This window comes from Halichoerus grypus, chromosome 12, assembly GCF_964656455.1.
Source record: "Halichoerus grypus chromosome 12, mHalGry1.hap1.1, whole genome shotgun sequence".
Lineage (NCBI taxonomy): Eukaryota > Metazoa > Chordata > Mammalia > Carnivora > Phocidae > Halichoerus > Halichoerus grypus.
This window is the reverse complement of record NC_135723.1, coordinates 87,404,897-87,424,405: the sequence shown is the minus strand read 5'-3', so window position 1 is coordinate 87,424,405 and position 19,509 is coordinate 87,404,897. Positions and strand designations below refer to the sequence as shown.

Sequence of the window (19,509 nt, the reverse complement as noted above, 5' to 3'; positions counted from 1 at the left end):
TAAGCGTCTGCCTTTGGCTCAGGTCGTGATCTCGGAGCCCTGAGTTGGGCTCCCTGCAGAGTGGGGAGTCTGCTTCTCCTTCTCGATCTCTGCCCTTCCCCCGCTTGTGCACGCAAGCACTCTCAAATAAATAATATCTTTAAAAAAAGAAAGAAAGAAAGAAAGAAACCCATAAGCTTGTCCTCACCAGTACCCTGTTCTCCTGAAGTACCCAACAAGATTATCAGGACAGGGCTTCAATAAAGACAGAACACAAAATACTTAGGAACTGGTCTTTAAAAACAACCTCTTATCAACCATTACCACCACAATATCCACCATAGGCTTCTAATGAGACTGACCTATCCAACGTCTCACAAAATTGAACAACCTCATTCCAATATCTGTGCCTTTATTCACAGAGTTTGACTAATTTGAACAACAGGCTCATTTCCTTCTGCTGCAAATTCAATCACCTTTTAAGAGCCAGCACAAGTATCAGCTTTTCACTAATGTTTCTATTCATTTATCAAACATTTATTGACTATAAGGCACTGTGCTGGGTACTGCACATCCAAAGATGCAGGAGACAGTATTTGCCCTGAAGGAGGTCTAAGCATTGCTCAATGGTCTTCTGTTCCTTTGAACCACGGCATTTAGTTTCTCTGCTAGCTGATATAAATAATGCTGTACATAAAATTAACCTTAAAAATATTACAGTATCACACCAAAAGTATATATTCAAAAGTAGCACTCGAACAGATATTTCAGCTACTGACTTGGCTCTTGTCTCGGTTTTCCATATTCTCTGGCCTGGTTCTGTGATTTCATTTATTAGTTTAATCAGTATTTAAAAGTGCCTTCTGTAGGGTAGGCACTAACCTAAGTACCTTAATTTGTCACCGAACTGCTACGTGGAATGACCCAGTTCTCCAAATCACCTATCACGTCCTTTATCCTGGGCTCTGTGATAACTGATTTCATACTTGGGATGAAATACTTGGCAACAGCTGCAGCCCAACAGAAAGCTCTGAGAACCTGGGCAGGTACATCTACCGTCGGGTACCTTGTTACAGAGGGTTATCTGCACCATTCTGAGCAGCTTGCGAGCTCCATCCATGATGTCTCCTGACTTTTCTCATACATGAGACACTGATCAGGGAGTCTAGAATCTAGTTTTCTCTTATTACCCAATCTACCAGAGTAGCCCCATCTGAAGTTTCTCTCCCTCCTCAAGGTGTTCAATTATGTGATCACATCAGTGTAAACTAAGACGGTGTGCTCCACTAAGCCCACAGGGCTTATCATTCCTGATAGTGATGTACTTTCATGCAGTGAAGATATAATAATAATTAGTTCTGGGCACCTGGGTGGCTCAGTCGGTTAAGCAACTGCCTTCGGCTCAGGTCATGATCCTGGAATCCCAGGACTGAGTCCCACGTGGGGCTCCCTGCTCAGCAGGGGGTCTGCTTCTCCCTCTGACTCTTCCCTCTCGTGCTCTCTGTCTCTCATTCTCTCTTTCTCAAATAAATAAATAAAATCTTAAAAAAAAAATTAGTTCCTATTTTGTTGGCCTTGGTACAGCTATTCTTTCTTCTGGACCCACAAAGCCATTACCTAAACATTTTCTAGCCACATAGCCACACGCAGACCCCTCAGAATCTCATGACCCATATGAATACAGTGATTCTAGGATTCAGTTCCAGTAACTCACATCATTAATGACAATGTATAGGCTGGGATACAGTTGCTTTCATTTCCTTTGCATTTACTTTCAACTGGACAACAGGTATTTACCTTTAAATAGTAGCTTCCATGGATAAAGGAGAATACACCTAGATTGAATGCAGAATGTAGCATAGCAACCAAAAACAGTTCTGGTTTAGCGTAACATGGAAGGAAACAAATAGCTAACATAATTAATTTCTTATGATATATATTCTCAGAGAGTGAAGTTATTATAATCAATAATCCTTAAATTAATAAGTAACAGAGTTAAATAATATAAACTTGTGATCTGGGACACGATGGATGGGGGAATAGCTATCTGCACCACTGATGTTTTGTGGAATTCCGTTTCTTTTGCTGCCTGAAACATTGCTAGAACCACAGATAGATCATTCCATTTTTAAGTCAAAAGAGCAGGAAGTTAAAACCCATAAATCTACAGAATGCCAATTATGCATATTATACATGCAATTTTAAAGGTACAGTCAGCACTTTTCCATCCCATCACTAACTCAGCCTTCTCCATTGATTAGGTTTCCTATATATATATCTACCACCTGAAGTTTCAGATCCATCAACTCTGAAACAGCTTTCCAAGAAACCTAGACTTCTCATAATAAAAAGGTTCTACAGAAAATAAAGACTGTTATTTGTTTCTCATGTGTCAGTCATGATACTTAAAAAAAAAAAATCAATGGAATCTAGATGGTGGTATTCTTGAGCTTTGTCATAGATGGGCTGAAAGTTGGCAAGATAATCATTCTATTAAATAATCATCACATATTGCCACCTTAGAAATATCTTCCATCTGTAGCGGAGAAAAGGTTTTGTTTTGTAACCTTCAGCCTAATGATGAACCAAAGCAAATCCTCTTAAGGAATGAAGGTAGTGCTGGAGAAATAATTAAAATATAATACAAAACATAAAAGCAGAGTTATTCCAGTATGGCAAAAATCTCCTTCTGGAAACGAATTAAAAAAAAATCTCCTAATCTATTAGAAACTGAATATTTAGAATGTTTTCAGTCCAGTTATGTGTGAATAGGGGTAAAAATGTAACAGCAGTCTGTCTCTAGTTTTCTTTAACACTTAAAAGCGGCCTGAATCACACAATTTAGAACTTAATCATATATTGTCTTGAAATGTCAGTGCTGTTAAAAATAATATTAGTTTGATCTCTACTAGGAAACAATCTAAGAACAAGCACCATCTTATACTTTTTCTTTATCTCCTGCATTTTAGAGGTTGCTCAATTCCAATAACATGAATAAGGCACTTTTTATCTAAAAAAGAAAATCAGCCTGCTTTCAAAATGAAGTTGTGCGTTTAACATAGAATATGTAACTCTTAACCATGTGTGTTACATAGTACAAAGAAAACTTTCTAAAGCAAGGAATACCCTGTTTGCTAAAACAGATAATTAACTGAGAAGATGCCTTTAGTAGAGAATACTCTAACACATGTTTAGAAGGTTACTAACTTACACGTTTATGATTAATTTTCCTTAGAAAAATCTTATTAAAATAGATACAACAGGAAAAAAAAAAAAACAATTAAGAGATTCTCTGGATGCTTTATCAGTAGCCCAAAAGTTAATCACTAATTTTGGAGAAATGACTTTTTAATTAACAGAAAATGTAATATTTGAAATTTTCAGTACAGACTTTCAACTTTAAAAGTATTAAAAATCTGTATGGTATTATCTAAGAGATAATACCTATGAGAAAAGGTAAAGATTTCATTTGAGGATACCTTGATAGCAATAGAAAGCAAAGGAAATCTCCATTAGAAGCAAGCATTAGTATTCCACGTTATCAATTATCACCGAGAATTTTCACTATGGAACTTTCTACTATATTTCACAGAATTTGGTCAACCAATGTTATTAAAAATCACCGAGCCTTATTGTAGGAAGAAGAACTATATTCCTGCTTTCATATAAAATGATTTCTAGAACCCTGATGTATTATTTATAATTCACAGTGATTTTTATATTCTCACAGCCTACTACAGATTTTTCTTAGTGATTTATGTTAGGCTCTTTTAAAGCCTCATTGCTATCTATGGTTTATTCTCCTCTCAGAAAAGGTAACAATCCATGCCATGTATGTGTGTCATGATAAACTTACCAGACTGACAGATGGTGGACACACGTGGACTTTACATAATGGAAAGGAGACTGATGAATAGCTGGCCCTTATAAGGTACTTTTCACATGGAAGAAAAATACATATGGACTACAGAATTCAACCAACCTCCCAAGACATATATTTCAAATGTCCATCTATTGCTCGTTTGCTCAGAGTAAACACAAAGGCTAGCAGTTCACACATGTAACATTTTGTTGGCTGTTCTGTCACTACTGTGAAGAACATGTTTCCACCGTGTGTGTACATTTGTTAGCCTGTCAGCCGCTGTCAATAACCCATAATGGTGGACAGTCAAAACCATCTCGTTAAAAGTAACTTTTAGAGGGAAAAGAACCATTGTCCACGCCTAGGAGCATTGCCTATTCTGGACCCGCGAGACAGGCGGAGAGCTGACGGCTGGGTGGGGTATGGAGACGGCATGGCTGCTGGGGCCGACGCTCCTTCACACTCTGTGTCCGGGCTGTGCTCCGGGGCTGCCTCCTTGCTCACCAGCGTTCTCCTCAGACACAACATTCACTGCTTCTCATCACCGCCAATGACACTTCCCTGTATTTTTTAGGCCCCAGGGTACACACTTCCTTACATTTTAACGTATCTAAAATAGTTATAACGGCTCTCAAAATAATTATCAACAGTTTTATACAACAGATGTACACATTCAGGTACTTTTCCTTTTTCTTCCTCATCTTATATTTCTTAGGATCTCAGCATTAAGGACCCTGCTGTAAGGTCTATTTCTGATCGAAGCTTTATTCCTCTTCCCTCCTCTCTGTTTTTCTCCCCCTGCCCCTTTTTATGTCTTTAGTTGTTCTTCATCTACCTCTTTAATGGAGAACGCTGGGTTGTTCAACAAATCAAATGCACTGGACCAATTATCAGACCCTCACCTTTTCTCAGTAGGAGAAAGACTCAAAAGCAACACAGCCATGTGAATACAATTAACACTACAGAATTGTACACTTTAAAATGGTTAAGATGGTACATTTTATGTTATGTGTCTTTTAACGATTACAATTTAAAAAAAAATAAGAGCAAGGCACATGGTCTCTCTGGAGTCATCCTGTTATACAGTTATGTTTTCTCAACTCAAAATTACTGACCTCCTTCCATTGATCGCATCAATTAGCTATGGGCTAAGCACATCTACCCTAGTGACACACTGCTAACTGGCATCATGCTGGAGACCCCAACCGAAGAAACATCAGAACTGGGGGTCCATTTCATCCCTCACACAGCAGTTCACTGATGGGCAGCCAGCCACCAACTCAAACCCCTCAATAAATGCCTGTAACTCTTCCTCTGTCTCAAGGTTTTTAAATAAAACATGTCTGGGCTTGAGGGAGAATAAACACATAGAAAAAAAAAAAAAGAAAAAGAAAGATGTTCAATACTATGAGTCTATCAAATGAAGAAAGAAAAATTCATCTGGTCAAGAATGCAAGAAAGAAAATTAATAAGTAAAATGTTAGCAAGTTACCTGAGTTAATAAATATTTATATTAATCTGTGTTGAACATATACATTTATAATCCCCTTTAACACTAATGAAAATAAGATTAACAGAGGATCTTGACCTAAGTTGCAAGTCAATACAAAATCTGTAAGAAATGAGAAACAAATACCAGACTTTCAAGTTAAAATGTTAACTTGGTATTAGACTCAAGTACCCCACACAGTCTTTCCCATATACGTGCTACAATATCCAAGAGTGCGAAAGAAGACAAAAACAAACAAACAACTCACGGCGCTCAAACTCTGGCCCGCACACAACTACTGCCAAAATCACTAAAGAACTTGCACGAAATATGAGGCTGATGGAATGGGGTTAAAACCTACACCTTTTTGGTTGACACTTAATGGTTTAACTGCGGCACCCCTGGAAGCAAAGTTAGTCTGCTTGCCTGGAAGGAGGTACAAAAAGCCCTCCCTCCTCTTCCGCTGTCCATACTCTCCAAATCAAACAAAACTGAGTAACGTCCACTATTACACAGACGCTGACTTGAGGCGGCAGGCCCTCCTGTTACCACTTCACGGGAGCACGTCTTGTCCTACATCCATTAGGAAGAGCCCTTCACATGAAGCAGGCTGCTAGCAAGGAGGAGAGGCCTAGCATGGGGCCCTGCCAAATACAATCCTCTTAGGTGAAAGACTGGAGATAAGGACAAAAATAATCATGGAAAATGCATTTCTGTTTATTTTCATAGGCCATCTATTCTCTACGTATCAGGGAGTCAAGCAGAAATAAAGGTTGAAGATTCCATCTCCAGGAAACAGATTTGCATTACATAAAAACCAGGAACTGAACTGGTAGATAGACACATGACCCTGATTTTTAGTAGTAAAACCCAGAAAATGATTTCATTAGCACCCAAACGTTTCAGTAATAAGCTCAAAAGCAAGTCTTCATATTCCAACAGTCGGCAGAGTCTAGGAGGATTTCCTCTCCTTGGAGAATGAGTAAATGGGAAAAAGAAAAAAGAAAAAGTGAGCAAGAGAAATTTCAAGAAACTAGAAACAAGAAAACGTCAATAAATTCTGGCATCTTCAGTAGCATACAAGAAGAACACACAGCCTCTTGTAACAATAAAAGGAATCTGTGAAAACAGACTGAAAGGAAAAGACATCAGGATCAGATAAAAAAAAGGACAAAGGAAAGATAAGAAGAATTGCAAGGAAAATAGAAATGCTGTAACAAGAGAGAAACCTACAATAAGTGCAACAGGTTAATAATTTATATTCCATAAAGTTAAATTGGAGGTGCAAAAAACAAATTTGAGAAGTATTCCCAAATGGGGATGGAAATAACAACAAAGATTGAAAAAAACTGAGAACAGACGACGGCCATCAAGATTTAAGAACAGGGATTCAACCTGAGAATTCTAGAAACAAGACTTTTTAAAAAAATTATGTTTACATCTGTACACACACACACACACACACACACACACACCATGAATTGTATTTTCTTGCATTGGGGAAAAATATCATGTATAAAACGAAAGAATCTACCACATTTGTGGGGGCAGGAGAGGAGAGGGAAAATGAAATGACCCTTATTTAGTTCGATCTCATTTGTGATGTAAATGAAAATAATTAGGCAGAATAAAGAACTTCTAAAAAGAACACAAATGAGAATAGCTTTATACTTTCTCCAACACTATATGATAGAAGACTATCGAACACTGTCTACGGATTTTTAAAAGAAAAGAGAGGGTCCAAAAAAAAAATTATCCTTACATTTACAAAAGCTCAGAGAACATAACTTGACAGACTTCAGAGAATAAGGAACCAGTGTTCTTGGGAGTATATTGGTTTCTCAGGGCTGTGCTAATAACAAAGTACCTCAAACAGGGTGGCTTAAAACAGTAGAAATTATTCTCATGGTTCTGAAGAAATCAAGTACGAAATCAAGGCGTTGGCAAGTCCATAGCTCTCTGAAGGATCCAGGAGAGCCTACTTCTTTGCCACCTCCTACTTTCCAGGGGTGACTTGCAGAAACATCACTTCAATCTCTGCCTCCAATATCACATGGCAGCCTCCCTTTTTTCTCTGTACCCAAATTTTCCTCTTAAAAGGACATTAAACTTTACTTTTTTAAAGATTTTTATTTATTTGTCAGAGAGAGAGAGAGCACGCACAGGCACAAGCAGGGGGAGCGGCAGGCAGAGGGAGAAGCAGGCTCGCCGCTGAGCAGGGAGCCCGACACGGGACTCGATCCCAGGATCCCGGGATCATGACCTGAGCCGAAGGCAGATGCTTAACCGACTGAGCCACCCAGGCGCCCCAAGACATGAATCTTTAGATTAGGGCCCACCCCAATACAGTATGACTTCATTTTAACCAGATTACATCAGCAAAGACCTAATTTCCAAATAAGGTCACATTCACAGGTACCAGTGGTAGGACTAGAACATATCTTTTTGGGGTACACAATTCTACCCACTATGTCGTGGAGAGAGGAAGGAGAGGGAGGAGCTTAGGTACTCTAGGCTACCAAAGATGAATCGAAATTAGGACTGAAGACATAAGGAAGTCATGACACAAAGGACTGCTGGGCTTTCCCAGACCTGACGTTAAGAACAGAACTGGACTGAGTGTAGCAGAACACAGTGGGCAATGTGGGCAGAGAACACTCCCCTGATCTGTGCCTTCCCTCTTCTGCCCCTGACCTACACTCACTTATTTTGACTCACAGTCAAAATGTTTCAATTAGACACTTGAAACAATAGCAGTGTTATTCTTTCTACCACTAATAATGGCTCAACTATTTTAAGCACATTTGGGACATTATTCCAGGAGAATTACTAAATAGAAAGTATATTGTTCTCTCTAAAAAAGAATAGCTACATAGAGCAACATAATAGCCTTTTTTTTTTTTTTTGGCCTAGAAACTTGAGAAATAATTTCACATCTTTGAAACTCATACTGAATTACTTGAATCATTGGGTTTTTTAAACGAACTCTTCTCTCATCTAGGTCCTATGACTACGACTGTATTATATATGCTTAAAAATAATTAGGATATGAACTCAGCTATTCTTTAAAAAATCAAAAGTAAATAATACAAATGAAAGTTAAAAATTATCCCTGGGATATAGAATTCTGGGTGATTTTTAAATTTCATACTTCAAATACTTTCTCTTTCTAAACATGTCTATAATGAACACACACTACATTTATAAGTAGAGTAAAATGGCTTATTTAAATAAGTGCATAGAATTTTACATTCCCAATAGGATGACAATTTTATGATTTTTAATGAAGCAAAAATTTAGAGAAGGAAATTCACTAAAATGTAAACAACAGTTATTTCTAGGTGGTGGGAACATGGAAAAATTAACTTTTTCCTATTTTTCTGTATTTCCCAAATTTTCTGTAGTGAGCATGCCTTATTCTTGTAACAGGAAATAATAATATAAGAAAGTGGGGAGGGGACTTGCCCGGTGGACTCTGCAGGAAGAACAAACTGAACCCATCTTCCCTTCCCATCTGTAAGATCTCTGTATAAACTCTGGTTGGGGAAAAAGCAAGCAGAAGTCTCTGATTGCCTAAAACACTGTGTAATAGCAAGGAATCAACGTTGTTTTTATGCCTCAATATGCTTTAGAAAATTATATATCTTCCAGAACATAATAGTGTAGAGCCAAAATACATCTGAATATGAAAAATGATGAAATGCTTAGTTGACTTGGCCAGACTCACTTTAAAATGGGAACAGAAGCTGCCAAAGCAATTTCTCCTTTAGTCCTTGACTTGCAGTTAAAAATCCAACATTAAACCTGCCAAAATGTTCCTGGGACTTCAAAGAGCTAAATAAATTTATGTAAATGTAAAGGTAGCCTCAGGGGGACGGGTGAAAAGTATCAGAAACAGGGAACTTTAGAAAGTTACATAGTAACAATGGGGCACCTGGGTGGTGCAGTGGGTTAAGTGTCCAACTCCTGATTTCCGCTCAGGTCCTGGTCTCATGGGTTATGGGATTGCTCTGTGCTCAGCATGGAGTCTCTCCCTCTGCTCCCCACTCCCACTCTTTCTAATAAATAAATAAATCTTTTTTAAAAAAGTATTTCTTAGAAAGGAAAGAAAGAAAGAAAGAGAGACAGGAACAAACAAACATAGTAATACTACTGAGGCTGGGTTCTAGGCTGATTCCCATTGCCAGGAACTTGCGGTTTACCTCTGGACTGTTTATCACTCCATACTCTCAAAATAGTCCCAAATCAAGAATATCATCACTGCTTATCTGGGAAAAAGTAGGGGTGGTCCTTACTCCTCTCGGCTTCTACTGGGTTCAGGGATCTAGTCCATGGCTTCTGAAATTATCTGTGAGGATGGATCAGTTTTGATACTACTGTAAAACACAAAAAGTAGAACTTTAAAAACACTAAGATAAAAATCAAAGCTCCCAATTCATATTTATTATTCAGACATAAAATTACTTTGTCCAATCACTAAGAGTTTCTAAATGCTTACTCTCGTTTCTATCTTTATTTTGTCCAGGATAGGTAATAGTGAGCATGCCTTGAGTCACAGCACTAGTCTGGTCAAGCTAGAAGCAAGCATGCATTCACTAGCTAACAGTGAACAAACTGGCATTTTACAGATAAACCTGCATTAAAAGCTGGGAGTAACTATTCAAAATGCCATCAAATCACCGGAGAGAAATTTATAGCACAAAGAATGGAGCACAAATACAAAAGCATATCTCCCGATCCTTAAAAAATGGACAAAGTCCCCTTTTAAATAAGAAAATCATTTTATTGGCAGTTTTTGGTTGTCATTTTATTGGGCTGAGGGAAGAGAAGGGCTGATCCAGCTTCAGCGGTCTCAGGTTCAGGCAGGGAGAATGCGGATGCCAGAGAAAGAATGTGCACTGCATGCGCACTCGGAAGGCAGTCACAACACGAGGAAGGGCTCTGCCTGTGATTTTACTGGCCAAGAAAAGAGAGGCCTTCCTTACCAGCGTCATTAGAAAGTCATCACCCGGGGAATGTAAAAACTATGTATCATTGTCCAGGCCTCTGGGGCAGGGCCTGGGCATAGTGAGTTGGCTTAACTCTCAACAAGGACTCTAATGTGCGGCCCAGGCTGAGAACCCCTGAGGTAGTGGAAAAGGGCCCCAGCACGGAAATTAAACCCTTGGGTTCTAAGACTGGCCCTAACAGTTCTTAGTTGTGTTGCCCTGTACATGAGTCCCTTTAGAGTCCAAAGCCTTGCTCCACACAATTGCAAGGGAAAGCGTAAATACGACACTTCCCTACCTCATGGGGGTTTTGAAACCTCGGATGTGTGTTCACTGTAAAGCACTCTACACATGTTCCAGCAATCCTTTTCAAATACAATATTTACTAAGAGAGAGATTTCAGGGACTCTTAATAAATCTGAAGATCAGAAACCTATGACTGCAATGCACATTTGAGTAGATTCTATAATGAGTTTAAGAAAATTTCAATTTGTCAGAATATAAGTTGAAAACTTTGAGAAATGCTGTCTTTTAGAATCAAGTATATGGCAGGAGAAACTTGGCAATCAGTATACATGATTCAGAAACACGAAAAAAATATATGCACACAGGAAATCATATTCATGTCCCCGAAGTTGTGTCCAGCGCTTAAAAGTCTGTTCTATTTAAAATAAGATGTTTATATGCAGTTATCTCTAGGCAAATAGACATGATTAAAAAGAGCCTCTAAAAAGTGTGAGTTTGAGATCTCATCCAGTCCTGTGACTTTAAAATACAATCTACTGGCTAAGACCTCTAATCTATCAGCCCAGACCTTTCTAGTGAGCACCCAGATGCATACACCCACCTGCCAGCTCTGTATCTCGTGTCTCACAACCACCACAAACTTAATATGGCCAAATAAAGCCCAGTTCTCCTCTCCCTTTCCCCAATTTTAATGTGGCTCTTTCACAACATTCAGGACTCAACTCAAATGTCATCTCTTCAACGAGAGCTCGATCACCCCAGCCTGAAGAAGACACCTCCAGAACAAATCACACCCTGCAGTATTGTTCTATCATATTCTCTTTTTCATAAGAACTCATCAGGAAGGAAATTATCGTATGTGTGCATGAGTTTATAGTCTCTATCTCTGGGATTCTAAGCTGTTCATTGCTCTAGCCCCAACATGTAAAACGGTATCTGGTACAGAGTCAGTCCTCAATAAATATTACTCTCCACCTAACCTTGTTTGTGTCCAAATAGAGGCATTTAAGAAGGAGGGAAATTCAAGAAGATTAACAGCAAAGGAATAAACTATGCACAGATGGTCAGGCTTTTTCAAAGACTGTCTCTTTTTCATACCTGAGACTCCATGTACACCATATAAAGACACTCACTCTGATGCAGTAAAGTCCTCCAGGCTCCACTTGCTACTTCCTGCTTTGATCCTTCCTTTCTGGTCTCCTTGGTCCATTATGCTAACTCTCATCCAGAATCTCCCTTGTCCCTTTGGATTAAAAATTCCTTTAGTGGGGCACCTGGGTGGCTCAGTTGGTTAAGCAACTGCCTTCGGCTCAGGTCATGATCCTGGAGTCCCGGGATCGAGTCCCACATCGGGCTCCCTGCTCAGCAGGGAGTCTGCTTCTCCCTCTGACCCTCCCCCCTCTCACGCTCTCTGTCTCTCTCTCAAATAAATAAAATCTTTAAAAAAAAAAAAAATTCCTTTAGTCACCAGCTTGACTCTATAATTTGGCTTTTCCTGAAGACTACACTCGGATTGAACTGCTAGCCAACCACAGTCAGTGAGTGAGCTTACACTCTACTCTGATGCAGACCTACTTCTCAGCATACCTTTCTGACCAGGATACCAGTACACTCGGGTCTCCTGGGAACAAGAGAACAGGGAGTGGTCACAATTCCCTGAACCACACAGCTTCTGGGGTCTGTCATTTGTCCCTGGTCCTGGCACCATGGTCAAAATAAAGGAAATACTCCATCACAAGCTTCCTTTATCCTCTTGCTGCAAATACTTCTTGTACAGCTCAAGCTTTCTGTACACAGAAGATAACACCTCACTTAACTACCACCTTCCACTTTGAGGGACCATTTTCCAGCTGGCCTTTCTGGGCATAGAACTTTGAGAGATAAGGATGAAGCCCCAGGACCCACAGTAGTAGGCTTGGTTCTGGCTCCTCATTGCAGCCAAGAAGATGGGGAAATTTTCCTGAAGGCCCCTCATACCACCCACCAACACCCCCAGGGGGCAAGCCAACAGGCATGCAACTGAATCTGCAGAGACAAACACTCATCCAGGGGATCTGCTGGATTCTGTACCTATAACCATAGGAAGGGTCACTGAGAAGTTTTTGATATTTGTGTTTCCACCACCAGAATCAAGTGACAAGATGCAGGTGCAACTAATATGCACTTCGCAGACCAAGTCCTTACCTACAGGGCTTTCTGATTCCATCCAAGCCTACCCAGCTGCTCTCTGGTCAAGAAAACGGAGCTGAGCTCACATTTGGCATTCCACATAAGAGTTTACCAAAAGGCAGGTGTGCTAATGTTCATTTCCCCTTGTGCTGGGCCTCTCCTGCTAGAATTTCCTGCAGACCCATCCTTCTGCATCTACCACTACTTGCATTTTTTACACCAGGTCTAGCCTGGACAAATGCATCACCTCTGGAAGTTTGTCTGAGGACAAGAGCTGTGGTGCCACCCCCACAAGGAAACGAATGGCTTTCAAACTAACTCTTTTTGCCTCCTTCCACAGCAACTATAGCTTCTCACTCCACCACTTGCATGAAGCCCCCACCCCCACAGACACGTACTTCTTCTTATAGATCACGTTATCATTATACTCCTCTCTGATCAATGGTGCTCGCCCTTATCTTTCACAGGTCAACCTTATCAACCTTCACTACAAGCTTCTTATTGGACTGCAATCATCTCAAACTCCAATGGCTTTAATACCATTCACCTTCTCCTTACTAGAAACAGTACCACCGTTCTTTTAGTTACACAAAGCTTGGTCAGCTTTGATTTATTCCTTTCCTCAATATTTAGCCAATCTTCAACCCCCTCAAATGCCTTCTCCTTATGTCAAAATCTATTTACTCCCACCCCCTCCATATTTCACTTCGTTCACTAACCTTTCCATCATAAAACCCTCCTTACCTACTAGGTTCTCTCCTTCAGCTGTATAAATAGGCTCCAATCCCATCGCTCGCAAGCTCCCCTGTGTCCCTCCACCATCCCCACTACACTGAGGAATCCGTCCTATTTCCAAAGCACTTCAGGACTATTCCAGCATTTAGCACATCATGTTGTCACAATTTATGTGACTGACTGCCCACTAGTGAGGGCTCTTTAAAGCAGAGGTTCCAGCTTTTTCTACTTCAAATCTCCACAGTACAATAAATTTCAATAAATGTTTACTAAGTGAATAAATTCTCCCTATAAATCCTCTCTAATAACTGTCCCTTTCTATTCTCACTGTCCTTACAAAAGGGTCTTTTTAATTGGCCTTGAGTCTTATCCCCTCCAGTTCATCATGAAAACTACATCCAACACATCCTTCTTAAGACAGCAATTTCATAATATCAATTCCAGAGCTTTAAAAAAAAAAAACTGTATACACACACACACACACACACACACACAAAGACACACACACACAAAACAAACAACAAAAAATCTCCAATGGTTCCCACTGGTCATGGCAGGACTTGTCAGCAGGCTGATCATTAGTATTAGATGTGAAAGGCCACGTGGGCAGAATTTCTCTCACAGCTTCCTAGGATGGCTCACAAGAGAAGAACTCAACCAGCGGAACTGCACTGTCCTGCGCTCTGCTGCAGGCCTCTCGTCTCAGGAAGGTCCATGAGTAAGTACGCCACGTGTGCACACATGCACACACATATCCAAACATACACAAAGGCTCAGCGGTTTTAGTCAGAATTAGCCCCACTGTACCATTCACAGGCCCTGTCCCTCAGAGGATGGATTAGAGCTTTATAGGGAATGATAAATGCCTCTTTAAGATGTCAGGAACTCTTGCTCCCTAAAATATAAAACTGAAAATCTTTAGCTGGCATTTCTAGGCCCTCCGCAATTGGCCCCAACCTACCAGCTGGGGTTCTCGCTCGTGCGTGTCTTAGACGTACAGCCTCCGTGCCACCTCACGCAGTATCGCCCCTCCCCCAACACACTCCTCGTCCTCTCCTGCCTCTGCCTTCCCTCTGTAATACCACTTCCATCCTCAAGCAGTTTCCAGCCACTCCATAATTTCTCCTTTCCTTTAACTCCCCCAGTACTTGGGAGTCCGTAAGACTGGCTTGCCACTTACCACTCTAGCTGTTAAAGTTACAACTTTTGAAAGAGAAGATTTCAACCAAAATCTCCCAGTAGTACTAAAATACCTCCAGTCAAATCATGACCACTGATGGCCAAATGTAGCATAAGAAGTTAATCCTCAAGCCAAAAGTGCCTGAAAGGAAGAGGGAATTGAATGGGCAGCCACGGGGAAGAGATAAAGGTAGGAAGAATAACAAAGTGAGAGCCTTCATAAAAGTACCTAGTTGATTCTAGTACTTTCCTCTGTATCCCTTAATATGTCACCCAGGAACAGTAAGACTCAGTAAAAGCATGAAGAGAAATAAGATAGTCCTTGTAGTTTTCAGGAACTACTGTTACTTTTTTTTTTTTTTTTTTTTTAAGTTTAAAAGGCAGTTGGTGTTACCCACGCAAGACCTGGTTTGGGAACAGTTAAAATGTGTGTGGGGGGGGGGGCAGGTATAGGAGAGGGTTGCCAGCAAGTGATTATTCAATTGAATCACTAAACTTTTTATTTTAAATGCTTTTAAATGAACACATTTAATTAAAAGGAAAAAATAAAGAGGTTGTAACTCATGAGAAGCATTGTGCTAACCTGAGTTTGGTTTCTTTGAGCTGTCTGAACTGAGTGATAGATGGAAGAGTTACCCACTGAGTTATAGTCACCCTGATTACGTTATTGTTCGAAATCTCTACACACTCCACAATTCAAGAGTGAGGCAGATCCAGGGGAAACACAGGAAGGGTCACCTGAGCTAGGAGACTGAGAGTCTCCCACTACATCTTTGCTTCTTTTGTGTTACAGACTTTATGCCTCTTAATAAATTGTGATTCTTTCACAAGTGCCAGGCCAGTGATACATCTTTATTTGGTTCCAGGTAATCATATGTCAGTAGTTAGAAGACAGCTTTGTGTAGCATCATTATCCTCATACACACACACACACACAGTCAGAAGTAAAAGCAATCCTGGAATCCAAATCTCCTGATATAGTATTGTCTTATATTCTATAAGCTCGTCAACAAAAATACTGAAGAACTGACCCAGTGTTACATGTAAATAATAGGAAATCAAGAAAGTTTTCAGATGAGGAAGACATGAAGAAAACAATTCAATATACCATAAGCGTAAAACTCAGGGACAAAGTCACTTCTGCTCATTATGACAATTCTGAGTGCTCAACACAGTACCTTGCAGATGGCGGGCATTTCATAAATTAATTTGCAAATGAACATTCGCAGATGAAAACCTGGCTGCGGTATTTAAGGTGATGGCTAGCAGCAGAGAACCCAGGTAGCGGGCAACAGTACACAGCAGCAGGGCCAGCGGACCACTGCGTCCAAACCTCCTGGATGCCTCCTAAAAATGCAGTCACCTGGCCTCCTCACACGCCAAATGTATTCGAATTTCTGGGCTCAGAACCCAAGAATCTCAGCTTTCAACAAGCATTCCACGGTGATTCTCCCGGCCATCAAGGCTTGAGACCCCGAGTGTATGAGAAAATAATGACCTGCACTGGAGGCAAGGGAAAGAAAGGAACTGCATAGAAATCAAAATTTAAATCTAAAGAACATAGGGCATTAGAGAGAGAAGAGACAGAACGTGGACGATGGGGGGAAAAAAAACAAGGACAAGTTAGTTATAAACTAATGTAAGAACCATTTAAATATAAATGTACAAACACTAAAGAATCAGCTCTGAGGAGCCCTGGGATGAAGGATTAATTCCATTAGTGTGCAAGAGGCCAGGAGTACCATAAGAGACATCATTAGGATAATTAAATAATTAACACACATAGGATTAAAATTCCTCTTGGGGAAAATGATAATGAACAAGAAACACCTAACGTAGTTTCACAAATGACTCTTCAAATATCTACAAAGACAGATCTGAACTAAATATGGAGGAAAGTGTAAAGTACCTTGTTACAGTCAGCTAAAACTTATAAAAGACTCAGAGGTAGCAAATTAATTCATGCTACTCAAATAAGTCAGACATGAGAAGATGAGCTTTTAAAATCACCAAGGGGGGGGCGGTGGGGAGACGGGGAAAAGAAAAATGCTGCTAAAAATGGAGTGGGGGATGGAATTAATGAAGACTAAACCAGCTCAGAAACTGAACTAATTCCTTTTAATATGTCTTGGACAAGAAAAATGAAGAAGACATATTTGTATAATTAGAATGAAGACTTTGCAGAAGTAGCGACTGACAAAAAGCAGATGGGGAACACTTGACAACACTGAACTCAGACCAATCAGCCGGCCTGCATGATGGGAAGCTAAGTCTCTTAAGGGAATTCACTCACATACCTGAGGAGTCATTTACAATCATTATGGAAAGATCACAGAAAAATGGGGAAACAGAAGATTTGAAGGGAAAAAATTAGACAACGAAACATCCTATCAATCTTAAAATGGTTATGAAGAAAGAGGATGGCAAACGTTAGTGGTAAAAGCCATGACATTTTCTCCCATGCAGACTGTGGGCTCCATGAAGCCAGAGACATTCTTCTTCCCTGTGTGACATTAACACCAAGTTTGGAGCAACCAGCAATTGATCACCAGGTAGCTGAATATGTATAAAGACAATGAGCTAGAAAGTGAATGGTACCAAACTTTTCCCTTTCTTCTGAGCAGAAAATTGCACCACAGAGGAAGTTATAGACCATTTTTTTCTCTTGCGTATGAAATAATATAGGAAAAGGTAGAATATGTGAACATCTGGTAGCCAATTAAATCATAAACCATGATCAGAATAAAACCCTAAACACTCTAGAAATATAAACAGAGTAAATTTGAGAAACTATAAAATAAAAGCAAGAGATGTACAATATATACCATAAATTCAAGCAAATATTCTCAGTACTTTCTTTATAAAGAAATCCTCTAAAATATTTGGAAAACATATTAAGCTTAAAGAGAGGCCAAAAGATAAACAGAAATCCTAAAATCTACCTTTACTATGATCATTATAATTCAGTGAATCATGGATTGTCTCACACAGACATTCCAACCCATCCCCCATGAACGTCAAACACCCAAATACTCTTTTCAATTAATTTATCCTTAATTTATAAACAGGGCAGACAGGCAAATTTATATAAAGGCATATGCTTTCAGGAGGCTGACACTAAGCTAATGGGAAAAGATCTCAAAGAGTTATAAACAGAAGCAAAAAGACTAAATGCTACATTCCCCACAAGCTAAATTAAAAGGGGGAAGATTCCATCTTAGGCCATCTTCGGGTATCTCTTTATGTAGAGTATAGCGCATTCCATGCAATACATATTCATAACTACACACTGAATAAGCCAAGTTGAAAGCCACTGAACTCACATACAGGAAAGGTATAAGACACTTAGGAAGGCTGCTTCCGTCACAGGTCAGTCCTAGCTGTCTGATCAGGTCCTCTACGGCCTTAAGGATTAGGCTAGCAGACTATCCCTTAAGAAATGAGTGATGTTCGCTTTTGGCCGGAACCACCATCTTCCAGTAATTGGCCAAAATGACCAACACAAAGGGAAAGAGGAGAGGTACCCGCTATATGTTCTCTAGACCTTTTAGAAAACATGGAGTTGTTCCTTTGGCCACATACATGCAAATCTGTAAGAAAGGTGATATTGTGGACATCAAGGGAATGGGCACTGTTCAAAAAGGAATGCCCCACAAATGTTACCATGGCAAAACTGGAAGAGTCTACAATGTTACTCAGCATGCTGTTGGCATTGTTGTAAACAAACATGTTAAGGGCAAGATTCTTGCCAAGAGAACTGATGTACGCATTGAGCATATTAAACACTCAAAGAGCCAAGATAGCTTCCTGAAGCATGTGAAGGAAAATGATCAGAAAAAGAAGGAAGCCAAAGAGAAAAGGTACTTGGGTTCAACTGAAGCGCCAGCCTGCCCCACCCAGAGAAGCACACTCTGTGAGAACTAATGGAAAGGAGCCCGAACTGCTGGAACCCATTCCCTATGAATTCATGACATGATAAATGTAAAGAAAATAAAAGACCTCAAGACTGTAAAAAAAAAAAAAAAAAAAGAAAAAAGAAATGAGTGATGTTCGCCTTCTCTCAGGAAAAAGGAGATGAATAGGAAAAGGGTATCAGCCCTGATTACTGAGAAAGGGGGTTTCATCATTGATGAGTCTTTATGCCAAAAGAAGAGCAAAGGAGAAAACAGACCCAAAGGTACTATCATTTATATGAATACCGACAGCTCTGGCCTACAAAGGATAGCTACAGTCAAATTCAAGACCTCACTCAGAGGGCCAAGCTCCGGGGGGCTGGATGGGGCACCACAGACGTACCAGCTGAGGGAGCAGAGAGGGAGTACAAGGAAGGCCAGATCACTCTAGGTCTGACCCATGTCCTTTCCGGTTTGTCTAGATGCCAAGAAAAAAAAATCTCTCAAAAACAATCAAGCTGATGTAAGAGCACCGATCTCTTGAAATAACTGGCAAGAATAAATTCTATCTCCTTAAAACAAAGCAGAACAAAACACATGCAAAAAAAAAAAAAAAATGCTGCTTAAGAAAATTCGAACACCCTTATTCTACCTCTAGGAATAAAAGATTGGCAAGAACAAATTAAGAGATTGTTTCTCTATGTTCACTGTTGTAGATAATGCTGCAACCGAAGTGTCCATCAACAAATGAATGGATGATAAAGATGTGTGTGTAAATACATGTATATATATACACATATACATACACGCATACACACACACAGTGGAATACTATTCAGCCATGAAAAAAAGGAAATCCTGCCATTTCCAATAGGCTTTGAGGGCATCATGCTAAGTGAATACAGGGAATCTTATACGTGGAGTCTTTAAAGAAAAAAAAGTCAAACTCATAAAAAGGACAGTAAAAAA

General features: G+C 39.9%; 1 protein-coding gene and 1 pseudogene across 3 annotated transcripts in view; one reads left to right on the top strand and one right to left on the bottom strand.

Annotated features, from left to right (window-relative positions):
- EXOC4 (exocyst complex component 4) overlaps positions 1 to 19,509 on the bottom strand; it is a 729,394-nt gene that overhangs the window by 555,074 nt on the left and 154,811 nt on the right. The window lies entirely within an intron of this gene.
- On the top strand, positions 18,096 to 18,684 carry LOC118535337 (large ribosomal subunit protein eL21 pseudogene; annotated as a pseudogene).